The 25585-nt window shown below is 40.7% G+C and overlaps 1 long non-coding RNA gene across 1 annotated transcript in view; it reads left to right on the top strand.

Annotated features, from left to right (window-relative positions):
* LOC125334526 overlaps positions 1-25585 on the top strand; it is a 191334-nt gene that overhangs the window by 114403 nt on the left and 51346 nt on the right. The window contains exon 2 of the long non-coding RNA XR_007207161.1: positions 8843-9072. This is a non-coding gene — a long non-coding RNA (uncharacterized LOC125334526). The remainder of the gene's footprint in view (positions 1-8842; positions 9073-25585) is intronic.

Raw genomic sequence — 25585 nt, 5'->3', positions numbered from 1 at the left:
AGGAGCACAAAAACCCTGGTAACTCTAGCTGGTGAGAAAAAGATCAGTGCAGAAGGAAGGGGAGGATGTGCAGCCTGTGGTGAAGTCCCTGGTCCAGCCATGGTCAAGCCACCATCCTCAGGTAGCCAGTGGGCTTGTACAAACACAAGTGATGTTTCTAGGTATCTGTAAAGGTGACAGGGTCTACTCTAGAATTCACTGGCAGAAAGGAAAAGCCAATGTGACCTCTTTTGGTGGTTCAGACTGCTACCTGTATTCATTTGCCTGGTTTATCCCTTACTTCCCTGGGAGCTCTTGACAAAAACCCAAGAGCAGCCAAAGAATTTATCTTACACAAATCATCTTCCTTAGCGCATAACAACTTTTATATTAATTAGGATCTAATCTCTGAAATGTAAAGGATACAGAAATGCAGTGCACTGAAGGAAGCAGGAATGGGGTTGCCATGGGAGGAGAGCAGTTTTGCATGTTCACGCTACTCTGAGCGGTTTGATATGCTCTCACTGGTGCATTTTAACCAACAACCTTTTGAATTCACACGCATAAATATTTCTGAAAGCTTTGCTAAGCTTCCCTTTCCCTGACCCCAGAGCTTGGAGCAGCTGCTGCCTGCCCGGGAAAAGGGACATGGCAGAGCCTGAGAAGAGCAGCTACATAGTTCCCATGGCAATAGGAACTTCATGGACACTCTCAGAAGTTCCTTTCCCTTTCAATATTTATTTTGCATTTCTCTGTTTTATCAGGCTAAATGTTTTAAAGACAAAACCTTGATTAAATTAATCCTGCTTGAATTACTTTGGAAAGGAAGAGTAGTAGAAAACAGCAGAAGAGAGAACATGGCATCTGTAATTACTTTGGTGATTGGTTGTTTTGATGTACCCAGAGGGAAACCTGCTTGTATTTATATTTTTTGTGTAAGTTTTTGCCTTAAAATAGTCCCTCTCCTCCCAAATGTGCTATGATAAATGCCATTGAAGTGAGTTTTATTGCCTATAAAACCGAAGTTGGTGGGGTGAAATGGTGTAATGTGTAACAGCATATCTGAGTCCTCAATTTTTGAGAAATTTCCATTAAGAATTCAATTTTTTCGCAGTGTTCAAGGATGACTACTCAAAGTTACACCAGAGCTATGACAGTCACTCACATTTAGCCTTAGTTCTACCTTTTCCCCATCTCAATCTTAACACAGGTATCCCTATCACACATCATCAGGCAGAAGTACTACAGTGGGGCTTGAGTTTCCTTGAGTAAGTGTAGGTCAAACATTTTCATCTTTTTAACTGTCTGTTTCCAGGTGTTTGGTCCTTAAAAGGCATTTTGCTCCCAGATAAAGGCTGTGAATGAAGCTGTGCTCCTGCTGCTGCCTAGAGTTAAGACAGAATTTTGCCATGAGTTATTCTGAGAAGGACTGAGTCTGTTCCAAATACCTGATTTTTAGACTGAACTAGGTGTGAAATAAGATGAGATAAGTGGTATTTGTTCTAACATAATAAATAATAAAGATGCCTATTTTTTTTTTTTTTACAGAGAAGAAACTGTCAGAATTATTTAGGAGCTGCTGGTACTAACAGCAGGGTAGAAAGAAAGATCCTGTTCATTATTGTAAAAAGACAGTGACTGCCTTTAAATAAACTCAGTCCTTCCTAAGGCACTAAAGTAAAGGCTATAACTTCTTTCTGTTATTACTGCAGCTCCAAGTGTAAATTGGGAACTGACCCAGACAGCAATTCCTTTTGTTTTAACCTTTTAAACCCTAAAAGGGAGGGTGTCTTTTTCTTCACTCCATGCTTGCCAAAAGTAGTGATTTATTATTTTTCACATAACGATAGGGATGTTCTCTGAACAATCATTTAGTTTTCTTAGATTCCCTAATTCCCTCTCCCAGAGCAAGTTTGTGTCACAGCTGTAGTGCTCCCAATGAGTTGCTAATGGGGTTTGCAAATGAGGAGGCACAGACAATGAGGCGGTGGTGATAGGAGGCTGATCTGGAGCAGGTTTGGTGAGCAAAGATTTGGCATTTGTAAGAGTTTAGTGACTGCCTCACCGCCTGCACTTCTCCCCGTGCAGCTCCAGTGCCCAGAGCTTTAGAGGAACGAGGAAGATTCCTGGCTCTATGTGCTGTATTCCACCAGCACTGCTTTGTGGAGCCTCCCTAGAACAGGAGTCCTACAGGTTACATTCCTAAGTTCTGCAGCTGAAAAGAGAAAACAAAATCCTCACCCAGGAGTATGTGAATGCCTGATTTAACAAAATTAGTCTCACATTCAAAATTGATGAGGATCACATTTTGAATTGGGAACAGATGGAGAAGTGCTGAGTTTTGCCTTCGTGTCTATAATGCTTCTTATGCAAGAACGTGCTTTTATTTCTTATCATTGTTCACTTGAGTCTTATAATTCTGGTAAGATCCCCCATAGACAAAAGAAGGCAATTCTAGAGTTTACAGTGTCTACTGCTATCCTCCTCTGAAAAACAGCAAGTCTGACTCTGTTCAAATGAAATATGAGCTGATTACAATGAAAGTATTTCATGATCTTCGTTACTTATTTTGGTTAGTCAGAGTAATTTAACCCTCTAAATCTATTTTGTTACGCTAAAATTGTGAAAGGTAGTGCAGAGAGCAGGTTAGCTGGTGAATTCCCCACTTCTCATGAAAAAAGCAAACTTGAAGAGCTTAAAGAGTAAGGAGTTGGTGAACTCATGCTAATTACCTGGTTTGTAGTGCCACTGGATCAAATTAACCTTTTGGTGTGTGTCTCCTGCGTAAAACGTGGAAGCCACATTACTGTGGGAACAGTGCATGGTCTGTAGTTATTACAGAACATGACCATGGACCATTATTCAACATTTCTGCAAGTTAAGAAATAATTTTAATATGCTTTTCCTTACTCCTTAAGCTGCTTACTTACCAAGTTCAATCTCCTCTCTAAAAGAGAGTCTTTATTTGTGAAAGTATTTATACAAAGAATACTGGCATTATTTTATAGTGACTTTCTAAAGAACTAGACAAGTCTATTTGAAGCTTTTCTTAGGTATTAACTAGATATTTTATCATAAGTGAGCAAGGCGTTTCTGGTTCACTAGTCTTTTTTGCTTTCCTGAATGCTCTTCAACCTCATTCACAGTTCAAGTCTATATAATCCTTATGCCTTTCATGCTTTTAAATCCTCCACAGTGTTTTCTGTATATCTGACTCTGCTAATATCCACAGGACTAGGGTCTTAAAGCTCTCTCCTGAGCTTGTATAATTCTGCACTGAGGGTGAAATACACATTTTCACCAATCTCTTTACTGCTCATAAACACAGGCAATGTTTTCATTTATGCCAACATCCCCCGACCTCAATTTTACCCTCTGAATGCCAAAATCCATTTCTTACAACAAAAATATGAACCGTAACTTGGCCATTCATTTATTCTTCCTCTGAACACCAGTTATGAACCTGCTACCCAGTTCTCTTGATCTGAGTGTGATGTCACTTTGCTGTTTGCTGCTTTCTTCCTTCTAATACTTGCTCCTTGAACTTTAAATGAAGAGAGGGTTTTTTTTTTTGAGGGGGGGTGTAAATATGCAAACAAACACGATAAAGGCCAGCCAGGTTATAACTTTGGTTCTGGATTGGTAAAACATATCTGCTTTATCCACTGCTCCAGGATAACTTTACATATTTCATGTTACACAGCTGTGCCATGCACAAAACCAGCTGGATTTGTTGGGAATGAAGGAGTATTCTCTTCCATGGTGCTTGGTGTATATATTGACTGTGATAAAGCATGATTGTAGCTACAGTCAACTCTTCTATAGCTGAACACCTATCTTGGACAAATTGTGGGTGTTTACCGAGTCCCTATCTTCACGGCTGCTTTGCAATTTTTCATGCAGTGTAGGATACTGCATTAAGATCATGGGGTGCAAATGTATATTTAAAAAATGTATTGCAGGGCACATTGCAAGAGTTTGGGCTGCTACAGAGCAGCCTTGTTGTGGTGGATCAACTGCTTTGCAGTCATTGCAGATGAAAATGGAAGTTCAGGATGATCTGCAGTGGGTTGCTGAAGCAATTGCAGAACAAAGCCGTGTGCTCTGCTCTGCTCTCACAGCTCAAGGTGTCTGTCTGTTCTGTCAGCTCCCTTTGCTTGCTTTGCCATTTATTTCAACAGACACCTGTTCAGCTTCAGGGAGCACCCTCCGAAAGCAGCCAGGTCTCCTCTTTTGCTATGCAGAATGTTCAGCAAATCTGTTACCCTCTGTCTCTCACCCAAATACAAAATTCCCTCTCCGATGTTAGAGCGTTGTGTGAAGGCAGGAAAGCCTCAACTAGATTGATTAATAAAGCTAAAAAGAAGACATCTTCTGCCTAGGCTCTGAGCAACAGCTGTGTTCTTGGAGCTTTGCTATTCCAGCCCTGAAAGCAGAGGGAGCTTTAAATTCACCAGTTTTTCAGTGTTGCCTGCACATCACCTTTCCAACCAAGGAACCAGAATATTTTATCATGCTCTCAAGGCTGTCATGTTTAAAGACATTTTTTGGTGATTTTTATCTGCTTAGTTAGGGAGTTTCTTTTTCCTCTGGGGTCTTCAGTATGGTGTTGACTATGCTTGTGGACCTTTGCCTTGGAATACATCTGATAACCTCTACTTTCTAATTCCTCTTTCTTTGAAATCACTTTTGCAGGTTTTATTATATTTGTTTAAAGAATTTTATCATTTCAGGCTTATTTGACATGCAAGTGTACCCCAGGTTTTCTCCCCAGGCTTGGCTCAGCGAAGGCTGATGGTTAAGTCCAACAGGCTGTGGTTTTGTGGAATAATTTTGTTTTCACATGGAGTGTGTGAGACAGTGAACTTTCATAGACTTGCTTGGTATCAGGAGTAAAATCATGTGGATTGTTAGTAAAAAAAATCAAGAAATATCCAAGTTATACAGACCTTGAAGCTGTTGTGCTACATGAGTCAGATGAGCAGCACTGGACACTGGCTCAGTCTGTGCTTGGATTTCAGGATGGGAAGGCCCCTGTAGCCTTGTATGGTCCAAGATGCTTTAAGGGAACATGATCTCAAAACCCATGACTCAATACAGAATGCTGGAGTGTTTGCAAGAATGGAACCTAGTTAGATATCAGTTCTGAGAGAGTCAGTGCTGTGTTTAGTCATCTATCATGGCATAGATTTTGCCACCACCTTTCCATCCATATTTTTAAGTCTTTGTCAAAATACAGGAGCTTTTTCCTGTGCAGATATCTGTATATGACAGTAGAGAGAAGTGGAAAAAAGCAGAAACCTCATACAATTATTCGGAAGCTTGCCAAAACTCTCTTTGTATTGCAAAGTACTTCAACAAAAAATTAATCTTTCTGCTGTGATTAGTTTTGTCATTAAGTAAATGAAACTGTTTTGGCTTTAGGTTTTAAAACTAAAATGGGAATGGTTTTTCTCCTCTCCCACATAGCAACTGAAATCAATATGAGTGTTTCTAACCAAACTGCCTTGACTCATTCTTGCCCTTACCCCTTCAGCCTTTCCTGCAGGTACCTTTAGTTGGCTAAAAGGCAAGAAATAACTAGAGAGAATAAACACTCACGCATCCTTTTTCTCCTGTCTCTGCCTGTACACTGTATTCTTGTGGTAATATTTTTACATTTACTTATCTGAAGATTTCCCTCTGCTGCATTAGCCGTTCAGTGAAAATTGAAATATTTGAGCTGGCTATTTTTACTTTATGAAAACTTTGGGTTTAGTTAGTTTATTTTTCAGACCATTGAAAGGAATGAGTGAAGAACACACTTTTATTCAGGTGAACAGCATGCTAATTTTGTTTTACGCTTTAGGGAACTTAACATTATAACTTTGTAACTATACTGGAATTAAGCAAAGGAGGGCATGCAATAAAATATCTTAATTGCCCCACATTTTGAGGCAGTAGGCTTGATCATGTGTTTGTGTATTACCTGCTCTTTAACAGCCACTTGCTGGAGGAGAGACATATTTGTTTTATAAGCCACCTGTACAAATGCAAGGCTATTAAATTGCCTTCTGTGGAGAGTATGTCACGTTTAGATTCCAAAAACAGAGAGTGTTGTTTGAAATGGATTCTTCATCCATAACTCTGCTTTTTTGCAATTCTGTGTGAAGCTCTCACAACACACCCTGGTGTGACAAACGTGAGAGCAGCAGCTCCTCATCGCTTCTGTCTCAGCTTTGGAGCCATGGAGGGCTTCCAAGGGGCTGGACTCAGGTGGAAATCATGATTGGGAGTGTAGAGGAGGCAGAGTCCTCCTTTGCCCCTGCTCTGCCTTGCAGGGGCAGGAACATGGTGGCAGGAGAAAATCAGCTTTCCCTGATTGTATAGGAAAATTCAGTGTACGGTTCAGTAACAGAGACTGCTCCTAAAATTAAAGTAGGTGTGTTTCTGAGTCTGGCTGGAGTCCTAATTCTGCTGAAACTCAGCAGTAATATATGGGTGCAGCTACCTGCCTGATCCTTCAACTGCAGTAGTCAAGCATTTGGCTTTTCCTCAAAATATCTTAAGATAATGTTTTCAGTATTGATTACATTAATCTGCAGTTAGCTTTCTCCTGTGGTCTAGTAAATCCTGAATCTGCCATTCTGTATCATAAAGTGTTGCAGAAAGTCTGGGAAGATGAGGAATTTTTACTTTTAGAGAAACAGTGTATATTCTCTTACTATTTTTTAATATATACCATTATTTGTAATTACGTACATAATGAATGTTATAAAGAAATGTCAGTATGGAGCACATTCTTTTATGGTTATTACAGTCATATTTTCTGCTGAAAATCAGCCATCTACGGTGTGATGCAAATGCTTTTGCAAGGCTCACTACTGCTAATCGATGAGAAAAAAAAAAAAGTAATCATTGGATGCTTTCACTTTGGCCAGATCTTTCTGTGGTTTCCAGCCTTTAAAGGCAGCCAGCTTTAACCAGTGGCTTGGATGATGACCATGAGCAGAGTGGGGTGGGAAATATTATCAGTGACATGACTGGCGTGCACTGACATTAGCTTTTCATGTATATTTTGATAGCAGACCCAGCATCAGAGAAGGTACAGAAGTGCTGAGTTCAAGGAGCAGAATGTGCTGCATTCTAGATCACTGCAAAACAGCTCACACAGAAATTAGGGAGCTAAAGCAAATCAAGCGCATTAAAGTACTTCAACTAAGGAGTAACAAAAGTGTCCATCAGGATTTCAGTGTGCTTCTTGAATAAGATAGGGTGAATTTAATGAGTGACTTCAAGGAGTAATAGGATAGTTACGTCCTGAAAGTGAATGGAGATTAATTCAGAATCTGGAATTACAAGAGTTGTAGGAATTAACAATCAGCTGCATAAAAAAGAATCATCTGCAGTAGATGAAGAGACCATTAGTTCTTTGAAAATGTCTGGTATCTGAGAAGACTGTTAACAAGGAGACCTTATTAGAAATGATTTTTTCTTGTGAACAGCAGAAAATGAAGTCTGGTTTCCTACACTTTTTATTTGCATTTTAAATCCCTTGCATGTCTCTATTACAAACACTTTTCACGTGTGCATTTGCCTTGTGTTGGAATCTCCTTTTCCAGTTCCTTCCAACAATGCCCCGTCCACCCCCTAGTTCCTCAGGAACCTGCCTCCCTCACTTCCCTCAGGGACCTGCTTGTGTCCCCAGTGTTCCCCCTCCAAGTCTGTCCCTGTCTGTGGTCCTGCCATCCCCCTGCCTCCCCCCACACTTCTTTGCAGTGCTTGGGGAAAAGCTACCTGGGTGTTGATTGGGAGCCAGCTGCCTCTGGCAAAGATGAACTGTCCTGTCTCTGCTTTGACAGGATATAACAAGGGCTCTTTTCTCTACCCAAATGACAGGTCTGGCTAAAGCTGGTCAGGGAGGTGCTAAAAGAACAGAGAGTATCTGAGAGAGAATCACAGCTCGGGGACATATGGTGTCACTGGATCAAGTACTGGCCTCTACCCTTTGCTAGGGAAACCCCGCTTCACGTTCTGGGGCCGAGCAGCATCTCAAACCTACATACAGACAAAAAAAAGGGTAATCAGGGCCTGCTGCAGCTGCATCACACTTGGCAGCCCCTGTCAGCAGGGCCACAGTGCCAGCCAGCTCCCTGGGGCCCAGACAGCTACAGGAGACACCCAGGATTGTTGTACCTGTTGTACCAATTGCCAGCTAAAACCTGATATAGACTCTGATAAACACATCTGTATCAGTACTTGAGGTGAGGCATTCTCTGAGAAGACAACAAAAACCTATCTGTCTTCTCCCTTTCTTGGATTAGGCTACTCTGAGAACACAGGGTGGCTCATCTGATGTGGACTGTGGTGGTTTTTAGCCCAGCTAAAACAATGAAACACGACACAGCTGCTCCCTCAACCCCTTTTCTCTTCCCCCTGGCCCAGGTGTAATGGGGAGGAGAATCAAAGTAATACTTGTATGTTGAGATAAGAATGGTTTAATAATTGAAAATGAAGTAAAATACAATAATAATAGTAAATAGTAATAATGATGATGATGATGAAAAGGAAAAACAAAAAACCCAAACAGGTGATGCACAATGCAATTTCTCACCACCTGCTGAGACCCCCTCTTCCCAAACCCTGAGCAAACCTGCCAGATAGCTCCCCCCAGTTTATGCACTGGGCATGATGCTCTGTGGCCAGTTTGGGTCACCTGTCCCAGCTGTGCTTCCTCCTAGTTTTGGAGGGTTTTTTTTGCAAACCTCCTCACTGGCAGAGCCTGAAACAAAGGAAACAAAGTCCCTGAGTTGGGATAAACATGACTTAGTCAAACCCCAAAATGTCAGTTGTGTTATCAACACTATTCTCTTTCCAAATCCAGAACACAGCACTGCAACAGCTACTGAGAAGAAATTAGCTCTACCCGAGCTGGAACCAGGACACCTGATGAAAGGATTATGGCCACGCATGTGTGTGTTTGCCACAGCTCAGCACTTTTCCCCTCTAATTCTTATGCAGAGGAGTGAATTTGGGGTGTATGGCAGCACCTGGGACCTGCCGTGTCCACTCAGAGATGACTAAGCAGATCCACAGCAGCCAGCAGCTCCATGGGTAAGCTGAAACTGAGAAACAGAACAAACCTGAATTTCAAAGGCATTGTCAAAAGAAGTGTTTCTAAGAGGGGCGAGTTCATTTTGTGAACTAACAACTGGTTAAAAGATAGAAACAAAGAATGGACATAAATGCTAGATTTTCATGCTGGAAGGAGGTTATTAAAAAGGTCTCGCAGGGCTCTGTGCTAAACTTTGTGCTGTGTATTTAGAGAGTTTCTCTGAGAAAATTTGCTCGGTGGAAATTCATGTAGGACAATTTAATCCGTAGCAGACATGGAAAAGTTACAGGAGGATCACTTAATATTGAGTTATTGGGCAATTAATTCAAAGTATTGTTTATAGAAAGGAAAGTAATTCTAACTTTTTTTATGTCATTATGGGCTCCAAATTAAATATTGCCACTCACAAAAGACATCTTAAAGTCATTGTAAATTGTTCTCTTAAGACATTAGGTTAGTGCTGATTTGCTGCCAAAACACTAAGTAGGACATTAGGAATTGCTAGGAAATCAAAAGAGAATACAACAGAAAATACCCCCATGAGAAAAGATTAAGTAAGCAAGGACAGCTCTACAGCTCTGAGAATTTGTTTGGGGGGAAAAAATTCTACACTGTGATGCATTAATGCTCTGATTTAGGAGTTTTATGCACTTCCTGTAATCAGACAGACATCTTGAAATTTTCCCTTAAATGAAAAAGAAGTTCAAATGCATCAATGTGGGATGACAAGACAAGAAACAGAGAAACCCTGTCTCAGTTCAGCCATTAGCTGACTTCTGAGTCCGTGTGAACAGTTACAGACTTCTTTTTAGTTTCTGAAGTGAACTTAGCCCTCTGACATCCATTTGCAGTCTCCAGACTGTGAAAATAGATCTGTTATCCTCTGAGAGCTAGATTTACACAAATTCTTGTTTTCTAATATGAACATCCTTTGGCATTTCTCACTGGTTTAAATTGTCATTGCTTTTCTGTCTCTCTTACTAAGTGTTGCAGAAATTTAAAATTTGATATCACAAGCTTGTGAATACCATGCCATGTTCCTCCTAGGTACCTAAATGCCCTTATATTTTTAAATGTGGGGATAAAATGTTGGGTTCTATGAGGACTATTACATTAGTATTTACAAAATAAGTGAGTTCAGAAAGTTCTCTTTTGCCACTGGTAGGAGTTAAATAATGAGAAAAGATCCAGATTTTTAAAGTATAGAGTCTTTGACCCACTTACTTCCCTGGCAAGCAATCACCTCTAGAAATACTTCTAACCTTCCTTTAAAGTTGCAGGAAAAAAGGGTAAGTGGTTTAAAGCATTTGATGTATAAAGTAAAACATTCATTGTAGCAAGGTCCCTTATTCCCTTTCCCTTTTAGCAGCAGACTTTATTTTAAAAAAACACATACTTTTTTACTCATTTTCTTCAGTTGCATCAGTGATGGTGTTATCTGCTCTTTTCTGGGGAAAAAGAAAAAAATAACTCATAGTGGCTCACGTGTGCTGCTCCTGATAGAACTGGGTGTTGTTTCCTTGAAGAGAAGATGAGAAAAGTGCTCAGAGAAGCAGGAGAGGAGCAGGACAGACGGAGGGCAGGTTCTGCTGCTGGTCTGTGTGCTTGCTGTTCCGACTCATCCTGGCACAATCTGGAAAGAGGGAGCTGCTTTGTTTGCCAGCAGGAATTCCTTCTGGCGCTGCTGGGGCCTCCCCTGGATTTTTCCAGCACAAGCAGAGTGCTGATGCTGTCAGCTTTGCCTGCATGTATGCAAGACCCTTGCTCTTCACATCATATTACTGTGCTGGCAAACGAGTTAAACTGCAAAATATCACCATTACCAGGCTCTGTTTCTTGAGGGGTGGTTTTATGCTCTGTCTTCATTTGGAAAATGCTTTGCTGGCAGATATATATTTCTCTCCATAAAGCATTCCCAGCAATCTGAAAAATAACAATTTGATCCATGGTGCTGTGTCTAGCTGACAGTGCAAAAAGGAGATTCTGCCACGTGTTCATGCACTACGCATGAAATGCAATTACTCAACCCTGAATGTGATCAGGGCATTAGGCTCCTCGTGTGAAATATTCCCTTGTATCCTTAGTGATCCCCAGGGTCTTGTTTGATAACTTAGAAAGCAAGAGGAAGGAAGAAGAGTGTCTTTAAAAGAGGTTTGTCACAAAGGGTTAAACAAAAAGCTGATTTGCCAAGCTGCAAATGGGTGAAGGGATTTACAGTAATATTTAAAGGCAGCGAAGAAAATTTAGGGAAATGTGAAATCATGTAAAACCAGAACAACCCTAGAGGAATAATAATATTCAGAAAGTCACAGTGAGCACAAAACACTGGTTTGGGTTTTTTCCCCTTTCAAAGCCAAGAAAACTGTCAGGGAACTGGGTAACCCAAAGGCTCATTTCTGCTGCATAATCGTTCAGATAACAGTTTCAGATAAGAAAAAATCCCACTCATAATCCCCTCATGAGAGCTCACTATTCAACAGCCCCACCAACAGAACATAAAGGATGTCTGGTGTCCTCACTCCTGGATCTGTGGAGTCTGATTTCAGCTTAATGGAATGAGCACAAAGCAGGGACAGAGCCCTGCCCTTCTTGCAGGATCTGTTCTGTTTCATCTTGTCCTGCTGACATCCTGAACTCCTCGCTAAGACCCGGTCAGCAACTGCCTCTTTGCCCATGGAATGGTCATTATAGCACATGGATCAGCCCTTCTCTACCAGCACATCTGGAATTTAAAAGGCAGATAAATTAAAAAAGCAAACTCTTTGGCCAGCATCATAACACAGTTTGCTCCTTTAATAAATATTGAGTTCATTGAAATGTATTATTTTCAGCAATTCTGAAATACAATCAGAGAGGAGTCTTTTTCTGTGCCAGGTAGATTAAAATGTCAGCCAAATGGGATGGTTAGTAATACCACCAGAAAATGTGCATGGGTGAAGCAAATCATGGCAAACCCAACCAAATTCTGCTATATAAACTACTTTTTGGATCTTAGATGCTTGAAAAAATTTTAATTCTAGCAATATTATAAACAATTTCAGGTTTTAGAAGAAATATGTCAGTATAGTTATTGTCAGTTTTAATATGTTAACCAATAGTTTCTTCAGATCTAGGTCAATAAATGAACTGTAATAAAACTATGGTGTGCGTGCCAGTTGGAACATTAGGGATAGTGACTGCAAATCCTTGAAAACAGTGCCTGCCCAACTAAAATATTATCAGTACCTCAACATCAGCAGTATGACAGACTGAAATGTTATCCATCCTATTCTGATAACAGAAAGTTATCAGATTAATAGACATTTTAACCTCATATTCAGCAACATATTGGATTTATGTTGTTTGGGCTGACTCCTGTGAATATTCAGGCAAGTAAATTTAATGGCAGTGATGCTGCTGAAACAGTAAATTTTTAGTGACTATTAGAGAATGCTCATCAGAAAGTTAATGTGAAACTTGGAAGCCTGAGTGGTCACAGTGGAAACTGGCTGCCAAGAACTCTCCCCACCCAGAGGAGAATCAGAAACGAAAGGATAGCAGATACTCATAATGTACACTGTTGGTGCTCAATTAATAGACTAAAAATTGGAGAGAGTTTGGCAGATAAAGCAGGGGTGAATAAATTACAGAATTGTAACCTGCCAACAAAGATGCAGAATTTGTTAAATAGTTTCTCTTTCCCAAACATTCACACAGCACATTCAATAACACCATCCTGCACAGGGACAGGGATAGGGACAGCTCCTATCCCAGAGAGCCGTCCCGCTGTGCTGCACCAACCACAGCTAATCCAGCCCCAGAGCTGAACTTCAGTTTAAGCCAGGTTAGCTCCAAAGGCCCAGACTGGACCCAAAATGTCCCATCTGCAAAATGAGGTTTTGTAGGTCACAGTGCTCTTGATCAGGTTCTCAGAGGACAGTTGTCAGCCAGCACCACAAGTGGCTCCCACAGTTATTCATGTTGGCAGCCTCAGCAAAAGGACTGATGAATATGCAGACACAAGGCCTCCTTTAATTGTCCTTCCTGAGGAACATTGGAAATGAGGTGGCAGAGCGAGAGTTCTCACTGCTGCTCTCCTTTGTTTGATTTATGTTGTAATGGAGATCATCATCTCTGCAGCTTCTAATCCATAAAACTCTGACTCCCCTGGCCACGGTGAGGTCTGAGCGCTTGCACGGGTGCTGCTCCCCTGTGCCAGAATATGGGCTGGGGGGCTTGGGGCTCCTGCACAGAACCAGCACACTTGGCATGGACAGACCTGCTCCATCTGGGAACAGGAAATAGCGCTAAGCCAGGATTATGGAAAGTTTGATACAGTTTTCTGTTTCATTACAAAGGCATGGTTTTGAAATCCATTAATGTATTTAAGATCTATGAAGGCAGGTGTATAAATAATTTTGAAGATGCGGGCCGTAGTGTCTCTCCAGTTCCCAGCTGCAGCAGTGCAATGGCATGGCCTTACCTCACACTCGTGCTGCCAGGCACCTGCTCTCCAAGGGGTACATGGATATCCAGGGATTATCTGTGAGGATGTGTAGTAGCAGATCCGTGGAGGAAGCACATAAACAGAAAAAGTTATCGTGCTTTTGTTGTCAGAATGACACGTCAGGTTTCTGTATATGTGGGTATTTATTTATGCAAAGAAATTCAAGGAAATCACCCATCTGTTTGGAGAGTCTAAGATGAGTGTCAGGCATCCATGGTCATTCCAACAGACATTTAAATAGAACATACCAGTGGACATTTTTGAACATTTTGAAATGTGAAAAAAGCCCAGAGCAGCCCTCAATAACTTTGTGGACAGGACCTTGACTTCACATCCCCTGCAGAAGACAGTGACCAGCACACTGTTGATGCTGACTGCAAAGTAGTGCCCTGGGCAAGTGGAGCCTGAAAACAAAGAGCTGCTTTATTATTGTAGAGTGTCAAAATTACTGTGCAGTCTGGGATGATAACCAAAAATGCTATAATGGGTTTTCACTCTGTTTCCAGGGGTCAGTAATCATACCCTCTCTTTTTTTTTAATGCAATTTGTAAATGGCTCTATCCACTACTGCTGACATGCCACTTGTCCCTGCAGCACTAATGCTGCCATGCTGATAGCTCAAATTTTCTGGAAGTGGCCTTAACTCTCAGTGATTGACAGGAATTGCTGAGTTCCAGGAATACCAGTTCAGCCTGGAAAGATGTAGAAGGAAAGAAACAGAAGCCATAGACAACTCATGAGAAAAGGTAAAACAAAACAACAAAAACAAAAACAAAACCAAAACTGGAATTAAGGAAAGGATGCTCTGCTGCTCAAATCTCACATTCGAACTGAAATCTGGCTGCAGGGATTTTGTAACCCTCATTTAGAGTTACCAGATAGATGGAACCCATGGAATCTCTCAAGCAATATGAGGCACTCACCTGTAGTATACTGAGATATATCTTACGTTGTGCTTCTCAAAGTAAAAATGTTTTCTAGAAATAAAAATACCTGAAAAGAAATTGAAATCTTGGTATTTGTATTCTGAGACTCTCTAGATTAGCAGCATTTCATACCCACTGGACACTGAGTCATTAAAATCCTAATGATCACAGGAGATATAAAGGAAGACAGGATCAGACCTAAATGATTTAGACTCTAAACCTGGTTTAATTTGTGTTAATAGGAAAACTTATACACGCTTCAATGCCCACTCAACTAAACTGAACTTCTCACATGGTATTAGATTTGTTGTCACAAGATGTTCAGTTCTCTTTCATCTGCCAGAATTTGTGAGTATCTACAGTCTGAAGACTTGGCATATGTGATATTTCTGTCTTCATATGGGGTAAGGTAATCTTAATTTATTAAGATTAGTACAGATCTGGCTCAAATGACATTTGTGAAGCTGACCTATTTAATATAGATGCATGTGCATTTATATAAGCAGTTTTATGACTCTCCAAAACCAAGAGGAGGGTTCAAGAAAATGAGGAAACCGAAACCTTGCGCTTTGTGAGCAGGGAGGTTCGTACACATGGGGTGTGGCACATGTCAGAGATCATCTCTGACAAACTCCACTTGTAGGTGAGGCTGTTTGAGCTCCTTGTGCATCACGGGATTTATTACCTTTATCAACCCCCACACAGGTTGTGTGCTGGTTTGCAGCCCTGTGGGTTAGGGCTGAACAGAATGGCTGGCAGGGCAGCTTTGAGCTAATTGTCACTGTGGGTTTGTCTCACAAACATAGTCCTACTTCCCCCCTTCTCTGCTATGTTTAATTGTTTCTTACTCAGAGGAACACTTCTATCTAACTTAGGCACTAAACATTTCAATATGCTGAAGGTTAACCACTGAAAAAGTGAAGTTTCTTTTTTAATGAAAAAGGAAACCCATATCTGCTCCTCAGGAGGGCTTCTCTCCAACAGCTAACATGTATTAGCAATTATCCTTCAGAGGAAAAGCTGTCTAATTACTCTATTACCTCAAGTGCAGAGCACTCACCTGGGAAGCCACCAGATCAAGGTTCAGGTCCCATCACTGACTTTAATATTAATTTATGACTTGGCATGTGTGTCTGATAATCAAATAATGATCTGTTTTAGAGAGCTAAGGTGGATGTAGATTGGATTTTGGAGACTCCTCTCCATCTGAAATAGCACTTCACAGCTTTCCAAACTGTCATCTTAGGGTATGAGGTAGCAAAAGATGTTGTTCAAGCACTCTAATAAAGGTGAGTATAACTTAATTTCAGAAAACATAAGCAAGAAAAAACGCGGAGTTTCTTCAGATATTTGCATAAAATTTAGACAAGTGGTCTGGAAGTTTGGGGTAATTTTTCTTCTGACCAATCTCCATCTTATTAAAACCAGTCCTGTTTTCCTGCTCCATTTACAAGGAAAGTTATTACATGAAAGTGTTATGCTGGCATTTGTTATTAGTTTACTTGGGAGTTCTGATTTACCTGAAGAAATAGAGCTTACAGATTTTTCAAAGCTAATTTAACTTGTGTGTGGACGACCTTGCTTTTTTTTTTTTTTCCCCAAAAGATTCATTAGCCTTTGGAGTCTTTCTTCCTTGTGGTTCTGCCTCATGGCTCCGGAGCACCTGTGGAGGTGTCAGGCAAATTTCTTTCTCCAGACAGAAATGGGTCTGTCCTCCCCTAGTGAGTCATGGGCAGTGCTTTCGCTTCTGCTGCTCTTGTTGTGTTCATCTGTTAACTTCACAGTCCTGGAACCGAGTCGGCATCCAGGTTTCTGGGGTGCAATGTGTGCTGGGAGGAAACAGGGGGAACAATCCATTTGCTCAGAAATATTCTTAGAAACATTTCATTTCTATATTTAGCTATGAGAAATATTTGACGAGTGTGCAGAGTAAGGCTTTTAGGTTGTAACTCCTTTGGTAGTAGGACTTTGGGGCAATTCTGGGTGCCAGGTTGTTTGTAAGGGACAAGTCTCCTGGCCACTAACAAAATACAAATATAAAATCAATAATCAGTACAGAATAAGTCTTGCTCCAGTGGGGCTGTCCTTTCCTGTACTGAGTTAGATTCTACCTGGATATCTTCTACAATTTATAATGAAATAAGTGAAGGTGAAAAAATGGGACTGCACTGGTGATATCTATAGCTTGATATTTTTAAAGCAGCTCAGGCAGTTAGGTACCATCATCTTTAAATGAAAGGCATATGTTCAACAAAATGTTTGACAACTGACATTTGAAAGGCAAAATTCCTGTCTATGATATTTAAACCACAGCAGTATCCAAAGCATTTCTTCCCTTTTTATAGTTACAATGTTTAATTATTAAAAAAGGAATTTCAATAAGTTTATTAAAACATAAGAAGGTCAGGTATTAAAAGAGAATTACATCTTGCAGAACGGTAAGAAGTTATTTTGTTATTTATACAGTCATTAATATTACTGAACAGAGCTGCTCCACAAAGAATAATTTGATAGTCCAAGCAAATTCTTCCTTTTGCTACTGACTGCTTAAGGCAAAGCAGTCCTGCTGAAGTGAAGGCTTGAAATGGCATGTGGGATGGGTTGAGAAAACCACAGCCACTTTGGCTGTGACTGGGGGGAATGCAACGGCTGAAACTGCAGGCGACCAACAAACACAACGGCTCTGACTGCGGGAGGAATTGGCTCCTGCCTTCCCTGTGAGCTGGAGGACTCCAGCAAAAGGAGCCACAGCAAAAGCCATGTGTCTTACTGAGCAACCAATCTTATGTTACTGACAGAGACCACAGCCTGAATGTGCACCTAATTAGGAGGCATCAGTAGCAGTTCTGTAATCAAGTAGTACACAAAAAAATTGCGACTAAAAAAATTCCTGTAACTGATAGAAGAATGTGCTGAGATGGCACATAGTGAGCTGACTAATTGTATGGAGAGAAAGATCGTGAATCACCATCTTTAGATTTAGGTTACCAAGCAGTTAGAGCTCTCTCTTCGGCTGAAAATGTACTTTTTGAAAAATTCAGACAAGGCCAAACAGGCTTTGGACTGCGCTTACTAATTTAATGATCTGCTTATAGGAGGGATACTGAAGCACAGCACATAATGCTCCCATTATTAATCTGATTTTGTTCATCTGGATGTCACAATACATGTTTACAGGTAACAGCAGCTTGCAGAGAGGAAATGCAAAGCTTTCACAAACCATCTTAAACCACATGGTAGTACCAAATCACATGTAAGTGAAAAACAGGCAAACAGACCCCAAACTCAGAAATTCAAATTAAACATTCAGTAAATTGTTATTTAAATAATATCTATTCCTGAGTGGTTACACAGATTGATCTAGTCAAAGTAGAGCTGTAGTATTTGATGCCCATTGCACCCAAGCCTAGAGTGACTATTAACTAATTTTTGCCATAGATTACATAAGAAAAATACATAAAACTTACGGTAGGAGGCACAGTGAGTCATTGGTTACTTTCAAGAAGAATGATGTTATTTCTCCATAATTATGACAAAATTAATTTTAGATTAATGTTTTCTATAAATAAATTATATTTAAAATTAATATTGTTCACCCAGAAGCAGTATTTGCTTTGCTGGCACTCCTGTGGAGGACTGTCAGCCAGCTGTGGCAGATCTCTTCGTATGTCTCAACCACAGAGGATTGATTATAAAACGCAGACAAACAATTTGTAAAAAGAATATGCATCTTGACCATCCTGAGATCTTATCTTCATTCAGTCAGCTTCAAAGGTTCCCACCAGCTACAAGAGAAAGCTTAAATCAGAAAAAGCACAAAGGTGAGGCACAGAGATTTTTGGATACCTTTAGCCTCCTCCACAAAGAAAACACTTCTTTTTCTTCAGTCGGAATGAATTACAAATTATATTCCAAGAGAAAAGCTAATTATTCTCTTCCTTCAAATTTGTCTTGTTTCCCTCAAAGTTTAGCAGTGGTTTCTGTGAGGAGCTGAAGGGTGTTTTATTCTCATCTTCTGTCTTGTTCCAGCTCAATCAGGTGCTCACAACGCACCGTTTGCCTCCCCAGCTAATCCTATCCTGGGTCAGCTCCTCTACTTTGTCAAAGCTGCTGATCTGTAAAGTCACTCCTCTGTTGTGCCTTGAAGGATCTTCTGGGTCACCTTCTTCTTTTATTTCACAATGTGTTTGACAAGACAAGTTTGTTTAAGGGGCCTTTTCCAGTACTAACCACATGACTAAGGTTAAATCCAGCTACTCAGTGCTGTCTTTTGTGCCTTGGGAAGGAGTTGCACTTGGGTTACCTCAAAGATTTTTTGTCTTTTGTACCAGGAATGACAGAAAATATTGAATGCTTTTGATAACTCTTTGATCTTTTATGATCCATATGTAAGGATCATGCCTGCATTCTTGCAATGCACTGGCAGCTTCCACTACCACCAGTGTTACGCTTCCACAGTGGGATGGCAGTGCTTTTCCTGGCCATGTAAGCCACTGCAGCATAAATTCAGCTAACTCCCTTGTAAAATGTTCCCTAAATTCTGTGGTTTTCAGGGTTTTTCCTTTCAGAATGATAGAACCATTCAGGGTCAAGCTGATTTTCATGATCTTTGTTATTCCCTTGTAAGACTCATCTGTTTGGTGGCTCTGGCTGGACTGTTGGTTCACTGCTGTGCCTCGGTTATTGATGAGAAATCTTCTTTTGCAAACACACATGACAAAAGTGTGGCACAAAAAAATGTCTCCGTTATTGTCAGTGCTCTGAAGAATATAGTTTTGAGACTGCTGATAAACAGCATTGTAAATTTATGGAAATTTCTAGTGCCAGTTGAGCCTCTTTAGCTTTATGGTGAGAAGCTTAGGTGCAAATTACAGAAGTAGACTTGCCAAAGACTCACCTGGATGGCAACATAAAATATTTAGCTACTGCCATGTTCATTATTGACACTGAGCTGTGCCATAAATCAAATCCCTTCTGATGGGAGAGAATTTTCTAAAAGTCCTTGCAAGGAGTTTCAAAGATAAACCCAGACTTTTCCTTGATTTTCATTGCTGCCGGATAGATGTTTATTGAGTCTTATCAGAGGAACAGAGCCACCAGCGTGACCCAGGTACAGCTAGAGCACAGAAAGCAGGAGTGAAGTCTAATTATCAAGAATTACATGGCCTTTTAAAGATAATTTAACCAATAGTTACTAAAAACATGTATTATTTTCACTTTCCTACCAATTATTCAGTAACATGGGCAGGAACTGCGGAATTTTCTATCCAATCATTCCAAACTACTTTTACTGCAGAATATGGAGTAGTAGAAGAAGGAGAAGAAGGTTTAGAGAACAACAACAATCCTCCATTTTGATATTTTTTACTCTTATCTATTTACTACAAAGAGAAGCCCAAAACCTCTAAATTTTTCACCCTGTGACAATCTTACATAGTAGTCTATCACCTAATTCACACCACTGTATTTTCTAGTTCTTGTCTGATTGTTGGTAATTTTTTCCACAGTTGGAGGTTACAACAGTGTTGTTCAGGGGGGGTAAGAACCCTTAAAAAGAGGCAGAGAAATATTCTTGGCACTCTGGGCTCCTACAATTATCTTTACACACTTAGGTGGATGTGCTGGAAACTCATACCATGTCGCAGTTCTGTTTCTGTGTCGACAATTATTGGTTGATTACATATACAGTCTCTTAAATGCTCCCCTGTGTTAATCCTGTCCTCCTAATTACTAATTAATTGAACTTTAAATGGCTCGTAGTTTGGTTTAGGTTTGGCAAAGTTCCGAAAAGATTTCCTGTAGAGTTCATTTTTAACTAAAAAAAAAATTCAGTTGTTGACAAGCTCAGTTAAGCAGAGGTTCTCAGCAGAATACAGGATCTTCCTGTGACTGGCAGGACCCAGAAATGTCATGAATAGATTTTTTTTTCCCCTCCCTTGTTTCAGATTTCCAGTTCTCACACAGAGACCACCGTGAAGATAAAGAGAATGTTATTAAATTTAAATGCTTTCCTTCTTGTCTAAGATGCTGCCTTGACAGCAGCAGAAAATGATTTTGTCTCTTTATGCCTGTAAGTACAGCATCCACTCTGAGCAAATGGGGGGGGATCAGCGCCCGAGCCGGGCAGATCCTTCCCTCTCCACTTTTGTGTGCTGGGGAGTGCAGCTGCAAGGTGCTGGTGCTCATCCAATGCCTCAAGAGACAAACACAGGACCATTACGTGACAAATGTGGGATGGATTTGAAGAGGATATCCAGAATTGACACACTGGTGGGGACTCTGAGCAGCCTGCCAGGCCCAACATTCGTTCTCTAATCTGATATTTGCTGCTCCCCTTTCTTAGCAAGGCCCCACGAGCGAGTGCCAAGGGATAAGCAGAGGCTACACATTCAAACCTTCTCAAATCATTTTAAATAGCCTTGCTGGAATTTCGTGTTGACAGCAAGCCAGGTGGAATTTTCCATTTTCTTTCTATCCTTCCAAATAGGAACAGTCCTACTTTCTTTTGACTCCGGTTTTATATAACTAACAAAAGTGACAGATAGCTTTGAATTTGGAAGATTACATTGGCCTGTTCTGGGCTGGAATGTTCTGTTATCATTGACGTATGTTTTTAAGTGAGCACTGAAGTGTGAATGGCCATCTGTCCGGGAAGTACGAGACATCCTGATTACTAAAATGAAACCACAAAAAAGCTTCGTGCTTAGCAGCAGCACTAAAACATAGAGGGAGAGAGAGCCTTTCTCACACTGTGGGTATTTATAGTAGGCTGGTGATTATAACTCAGCATTTGCCTGGACTCCCTGCCCCATATTTTTCTAAATATGTTCACTCTCAATTTCTTTTTTTGCAAACATTGAGCTTTCTGTATTTGCATATTTTGTACAAGCAATCAAAAAGAAGGACTAGGTATTTTCCCTGTCAAAAGTAGCTGTTTTCTGAGGGAATGTTGTGCATTTTCTCGTGAAGAGTTGTTCTCTTTAGAAGACTTTTACCTAGAACATGCTCTGATTACATTTGAATGAAGATTTCAACCTACATTCCCATATGATTGCTCTGCAGCAAGGCTGAAGGCTGTTCCTGGGTGCAGCTTTCCCTCTGGAAACCTGAAAAACTTCCTAAGGAAAGAATTTTAGAAAAAAACAAATATATAGAAATTTTGATCTTTAAGGTTGCTGTATCTGATTCATCTCAGTTTTTGACTATGAGTGACAAAGGTTCCAGCAATAACCACAGGAATTGGCTCAGGGTTTCAGTGTTTCAATCAAAAGCTCCTTACAGATGATTTTTTTTTAATTACACTTTGTGGTGTGAAAACTGTTAGCTTATGAAACAATTTTTTTAGGACAGTCTCCCATGACATTTAATCTGATAAATTCATGACCATGTCAGCTGCTCTGGTTGGTTTTTGTGGTGCTGAAAAAGTCACCTGTCACTCCCTGCTCAAACATGAGCTGCCTGTCTTTTTAGAGCCCTCACATTATTGATGTGAATCAAGGCAATTTTTCTCCATTTCTGCATTTGCATTTTTCATTGTTTCTTGTAATTACTTTTCCATTATGATTACAGTTATGAAGATACATAAAGGATCAGTTTTTAAGCAAAGCTGTTGATTTCCAAAGACTTCACGCACAGTTTTTGTTTTAAATTTAAGTCACGAAATATAAACGTATAAAGCAGCAGATAGAGATACATCATGTTTGTAGGTAATTCTCTACAATTTCACTTTTTTTAGAGCATGCTTCCTCATAGCAGGGCTCTCTCTAAGTTACCAAGTCTCTGTGGAAATCTGAAGAGATAATTAGACAGCAGAATATAACTGCAATCTACTTTATTTTTTTACTTTACAGTTTAAAAAGCACATAAGACAGAAAAATATATAGGAAGCCAATTAAAATAAGAGCATTTTTTCCCTTCTTTTTGTTTGGTAGATGGTTCAGAGAACACAGCAGCTTTGTACTCTTACTTATTTATTTATTTTGAGTGTAATCTGAGGAAATGAACCGTGAAACACAATTAATGAAATAGCTGTGCTGAATCACATAAACTGGTGTCTGCACAGCTGCCACTCATGTCACAAATGCATCTCTCCCCTAATGTCCACCCGGAGAGCCATTAGCCAGCCGCTTCTGTGGAGGGCCTCCTGTGCTCCCATTTCGGGTATAATGGAGCAGGGAGCTGCCTGAGTGGCCCTAGGACGCTTTTCCCAGCAAATAAAACATACAGGAGAAATGGCTGGTACAGGAGCAGCGTGCTGGGGTGGGGAGGGCGCGTGGGCAGGGTGCAGCGGCTGGAACAGAACAGAGCTCGGGTAGAAAATACCCAGAGCAGTGTCAGCAGCTCAGCCTGAGGTGTAAATGACTGCCTGCCATTTCTTGATATCCGACAACACTCCTGACACTAAAGCTTTTTGCTTCTGTGCCTATCCTTAGGTTACTTTTATTTCATTTAATGGGTGCGTATTCCACGCCAGTGACAGAGCATCAGGGGGGAAGAGCCAGATGTGCTGCAAGGGCTGGTCTGAGGAAGCTGGCCCAGGTCATCTTTGCCGAAGTGGCACAAAGCCAAAAGCCTCCAGAGCTGCAGGATCCAAAATCTCTTAGCTTGCTGCGGAATTAAGGAGTGGGAGAGGTCGAAGGACACCTCTTCTCTCAGCGTTTGCCAAGCTGAATGCTCAGAGCTGTGTTACTGTGTCACCGCTGGTAGCAGTTTTGTCAAGCTGAATCTAGTATTGCTCAGGAGGATATTAATAAATTATCTGGTAATGAAAAATGTGAGGGGAACCACACTCTTACATCAAGGCCTGATGATTACTTTGATAGATGCAGTGGCAAGATTTTCCTGACAAGGCAGAAATGAAAAACATGACACATGGACCTTTAAGGGTGACCTCAGAGGAAAACGCATGTTGCTGAATGATACAAAAATAGAACAGGAAAACAGAGGCTCGGAGGGGCTCAATGTCAACAGCCAGACAGATGGGCTACACTCATCCACTGATCACTGAGGGTAGTGCAGAGAGACAGGAGCCCTACACTGGGCAGGACAATAAACCTGGCACAGGCAGCTTTGAAGAGGCATCAAGTGTTAAGAATTTAAAGAGAAGAGGGAAAGCTCAGGGGAAATAAAAAAGCAAGCATTAATAAAAAGTGAGCTAATTGGGAAATAAACTCCGAGAGTGTCATGAATAAAACTGCCCACTTCTTCTGCAGGTATTTTAGAAACAATCGTAAAAATAATGAATGCAATTGAAGATGTCCCTGCATCAGTTTAAGATTTGCTAAACTGGGTAAGAGATAAGATCACTTTCGGAAGCACAAATTGCTAAAAATAAGGATTATCAGAGCACAGGTGTTAGCTATAAAACTGCAGAAAAGTCGAATGGGATTGGGGTGTGACACTTGACGGAGCTGAGAGTTTTATCTCGTGTTTAATTCTGCTAGAGCTCCTGTGAAAATGTGCACAAACCAGTTTAATTTTTTTCTTCCTTACACTCCAGGTGTTACTGATGCTTTTTTGACTGATATTCAGAATGTTCCAGTGTAAACTAGAAAGAGCACTAACACTTCAAAAATACGTAACAGAACTTACCATGATGGTAAACTGATGAAAAATAGCGGCAAAGTGGGGCAAAATTTCCCGTGCTAGTTCTTCTAAATGTTTGTAGTTAGGATCCATTTCCATGTGTGTCTGTTTACAAACATCTACATAGTCTAAAAAGAAAGAATCTGGATTTCCACCTGTTCTAACCCCTGTGTACTTAGCAGATCTATCTGGAACTTTCATTTAAAAAAAAAAAAAAAGATAGTTTGTAAGCTCTGGTTTTGGAGAAATGCTCACCTTCCCAGAGAAGTGACCCGACAAGACCACAAACAGACAAATCAATTGAAGATGGGCAGTGAAAGGTGAAGGTCCTGATGTGATCTTTAAGTGCATGTGTGGATTAGAAGAGATTTATAAACTGTTTTTGAACGGTAAAGGCTTGGTGAGCGTGTGTGTGCCTGCACGAGTGTGTGTGTTTGGGGGGAGGTGTTTGGGGTTTCTTTTCATTTTGTACTGCTGTAACTACAGAACAATCACTTGCCAGATGTTAGAGAGGTCTAGCATCTGATTTTGAAGTGGAACATAATAGATGATCTACCAGGGAGTTCAGCAAACATCACATATAGCTTTAAACTGTCATTACAGAAAAAAATCCAGGAAGGTGACATTTGGTGACATACTGGGTGACATTTGAAATGACAGCCCTTGCTTTAAGAGGTAGCATTCCCTCCTGCTGTGAATCAAGGGAGTCTGCACTGTGGCTATGACTTGTTTTATTGATGACCCTAATTTCTGCCAAATGTAGCCAAAGAGACTGCACAGAGCCCTGTCTGTAGCATCCGGGGAGAATTGGTGCAGTAGGAGAGGGCAACCGTAGAGTATTTGCTATGCACAGCATGCTCGGAATGACTTGGCTCTGAAAAGGAGTTACAGCCTCTCTTCTGCTCCTTCTAAAGAGTTCCATGAGGGGAGAATGAAGAGCAGCAAAAAATAAAAAAAATCCCCCACTGGAGGAGTGTGTGTGCTGTACTCCATGGAACTGGGACTGCAAAGCTTGGTGAGCAATAAAAAGAGCTGTTCGCTGCTTGGTTTTCACCAATGCCCTGCTGCTCCCAGGAGTCGTCAGTAAGTGCTCACCTTGTAGCACATGGAAATGAGCTGAATCCTCACTTCTGAAAGCTCTCGGAGCTGGGGGAAAACCAGGCTAATTAACAGCAACCTGGGTTTTTGTTGACTGCTTCCTTTCTTTTTGCGTACGGGTTTTGATTGCTCCTCACTTCTGCCCGTCAGGGTTGGAAGGACTCCTTGCAGTGCTGTGATCACCGGAATGGGGCCACCTTTGGGTGTGCTTGGACAGCAATCTATTCAAAACCATTGTAAATGTGAAAATCTTGTTGAGTTTGGAGTCTGTTTTGGTGTTCCCTGTTGTACTGTTAGAACTACAGGGAAAACCAGCTGGTTCCAGGCACCTTTTTAAACCTATTTACTAATTTTGTCTGAAGTTTACTTTCCTGAGCTTTCTGTGTAAGTTTAAAGAAAAGTCTAATGTAGAACTTG

This window comes from Corvus hawaiiensis, chromosome 16 (genome assembly GCF_020740725.1).
Source record: "Corvus hawaiiensis isolate bCorHaw1 chromosome 16, bCorHaw1.pri.cur, whole genome shotgun sequence".
NCBI classification, from domain to species: Eukaryota; Metazoa; Chordata; class Aves; order Passeriformes; family Corvidae; genus Corvus; species Corvus hawaiiensis.
This window is presented reverse-complemented; position numbering and strand designations above follow the sequence as displayed.